Here is a 3,187-nt window from a genome sequence, read left to right as displayed (position 1 = left end):
TAAATGTCAGGGCGCTGATAACCTCGCTGTTGGCCGCCCATTACATGCCAAAACACACACATACACCTTTCAGGAATATATAGAAGGGGTTCGTAACGCCGTTATGGCTTTGGAGCTTGAGTGATGAGGAAGCGATCGAAACTACTGCATTCTGCAAGGGGCTAAGCTCGAAGACCGATCGCGCTTGATATTTTGTAATAAGCCCGTGACATTTGCCGAATTACACAGATTAGTGCATCAGGCTGATTCGATTCGTTTCACCGATACTAAGCGGGAAAGTGCGAGGTGCGTTTCACAACAACCGAGAGTTGGACAGGGCGCGGAGAGTAGTCGAGATGCCACGTTGGTTAAGGCCAAGTGGTGTTTCCGATGCGGTGATCCTGGACTAATGGTGAGCCGGTGTTTTGCGCCACGGAACCAGCGTCTGACCAGCTGACACCGAAACCGTGCGGGTGCGTTGAAGTTTAAATATCCTATTTAATGCTGCAGCCGCATTCGACGTTCTGTAAATTCACTTTTGCCCCTTGTTTGTGCTGCAGTAAACCATGACTTCGTGTGTGCTTTAATTGATTCAGGCAGTATCCTTTAACTGCTTGATTAATACTTGTATATTTTCAGTCGCAGCAGTTGTGAGTTTCCTAGCCTAAAACCGGTCTTGCAGGGAGGTCGTACTGCCAATGGGCAGGTGTAGCCTCTGACTGGTAGCTATGAGTTTTCTTGGCCCGTCCAATTCGAAATTGTCAAGCATTTTTGCGTTAATGGTCTTGTGTAGCGACTGGATTCAGTTTAGTAGTTTTATCATGAATTATGTGGGCAGGACGTTTTCTTTTAAATTTTACCCCAAAAAGAGCTACGAATTGAGCCAGTGTATTCCGGTCACAGGGAAAAACAGCGTTACTGTGCATGATGTAAGTGTAAGGTAAGTCATGTTTGTGATCCTGAGGTCAGTGATTCCGGTGTCAACCTGTTGTTGATTATAGGCTATTAAATAAGAAGTTGGTCTTTGAATCTGTGCCGCTGTCCGACTTGCACCACTGTTTCACCTGGTTTTCTGGTTCTCGTTTTTTTTTTCTATTCTCGATCTTAATCAGGCTTACCACGAGATCCCACTGACTGAAAATTCTAGACAACTGACAGCGTTTCGTCCGGATTGTATTATGTTCGAATTTAGCCGTGTACCATTTGGCTTATGGATTGGGGCTGCTGATATCTCCAGACTTCGGACATAATATTGGGGGATGTAAAATTTAAATGCCGGCCGGAGCGGCCGAGTGGTTGTAGGCGCTACAGTCTGGAACCGCGCGACCGGTACGGTCGCAGGTTCGAATCCTGCCTCGGGCATGGATGTGTCTGATGTTCTTAGGTTACTTAGGTTTAAGTAGTTCTAAGTTCTAGGGTACTGATGACCTCAGAAGTTAAGTCCCGTAGTGCTCAGGGCCATTTGAACCATTTTTGTAAAATTTAAATCCAATTGTTATTACTTAGATGACATGCAATTTATAGCACTACCTTCCAACGACATTTACAATACCTGGAGGAGGTTTTGAGCCACTTTCTTGCCACTTGTCTTACTGTAGAGCCTTCGAGAACTAATTTAGCTGAGTAGGAGTTTTATTCCCCTGATCATTTCGTTTCTGCTGGCCGGATCCGAGAAGATCAAAAAAATAGCACGTACTTACAGATATTTCCCCCACCTAAGACCAAGAAGGGTGTCGTCCGGTCCATTATGACAGCGAACGACGAAAGTTCATCCCAAATTTTGCCCAGATAGCGGCCCCCCTTGAACCAGATGCATAAGAAGAATCAGACATTTGAGTGCAGGGTGTCACAGCTGTCTCCCTGATTAACCGTCCAGTGCTAGCCATTTCTGACTACGCATATCTGTTTTGTCGCGCAGACCGACGGTTCAAAATTGGGTATCGCTGCGGTACTCTACCAGGAAATCAGGGAGAACGTAGACAAATTGCGTGCCCTTCAAGGTCCCTTTCGCCAGTAGGACTTCAATATTATGTTTACGAGTGTAAGGCCCTGGTGGTAGTGTTCCCCCTCGAAAAGTTTGTTCGACGTCGATCACCGGGAACTTTGTCTTGAAACGGACAACCAAGCCGTAAGTGGGGTACTCGCCGGCCCAGGAACACGGGACGAATTGTCCAGCGGGCCGTGGGCATGTCTGCGTTTCGCTTTACCATCAGGCATATTAGGGGAACCGACAACGCTATGGCAGAAGCACTGAGTCGAATGTTTGAGCAGAGGTGCAGTCACCACAATAAGGAACAGGGAATGAGAGAACCAGCTTGGGTTGCTGAGGTACTAACCATGGTCCATAAGTTATTTTGTAATTTGGAGCACCATCAAGACCAAGACCCTGCTCTGTCTAAGACTGAACAAAATTTATTAAGCGGCAAATCACTGCCGAATATAACATGCAAAAGGGAATATTCTGTTATTAGAGCAAGCGGGATAAGCAGACCAAGATTTGTGTTACGGAAGGCTTGGTTGCCGCAATTTTCCATTGCTTTCATAAGTCTGTGATTGGAGGGCATTTAGCAATTGTTGGATCCTTGGCCAGGTTAGGGAATTACTTAGTTGACCTTGCTTGTATCAAGATATATAGCATTTGGTGGGACAGTGCCATGAATGTAAAATTGCTAAACCCAGTTCCAATGTACAATGAAGGCTTTCAAGACCAGATGGTACTGTTGTTTATAATTCTTCCGGGTTATATGGCCGTGGTCCATGGAATTCTTCTATGCCTAACGTTTCGTCCAATACTACGTTGTACATCCTCAGAGGTATGGCTGGTCCTGCTGAGTGCGATTACTCCTACACATGCACCAGTGGAAGAGATTATTGTGAATGTGGAAGCAGGGATTCGAACCCTTCCTAAGGCAACTGCTAATGCAATTCGTTTTGAAATCACAAGGGTCTTATGCCATATTAAGCCACTGGAGTGTAATTTAACTAAGGAGGAGGGAAAGGCCCTCAGGGATTTAAATGCGGGCGAAGGGATAGTTGTTCTTCCATCTGATAAAGGCAATGCCACTGTGGTGATGAACAAAGAGGACTACAGAAGTACGATTTTGGATCCATTAGTGGCGGGACATTACAATAAACTTAGAACAGACCCGACGGCTGTTATTTTGAGGATAACTAATACGTTGATAGTCTTATACTTCCATTCCACAGA

The sequence above is a fragment of the Schistocerca americana genome, unplaced genomic scaffold, assembly GCF_021461395.2.
Source record: "Schistocerca americana isolate TAMUIC-IGC-003095 unplaced genomic scaffold, iqSchAmer2.1 HiC_scaffold_31, whole genome shotgun sequence".
Taxonomy (NCBI): domain Eukaryota; kingdom Metazoa; phylum Arthropoda; class Insecta; order Orthoptera; family Acrididae; genus Schistocerca; species Schistocerca americana.
This window is presented reverse-complemented; position numbering follows the sequence as displayed.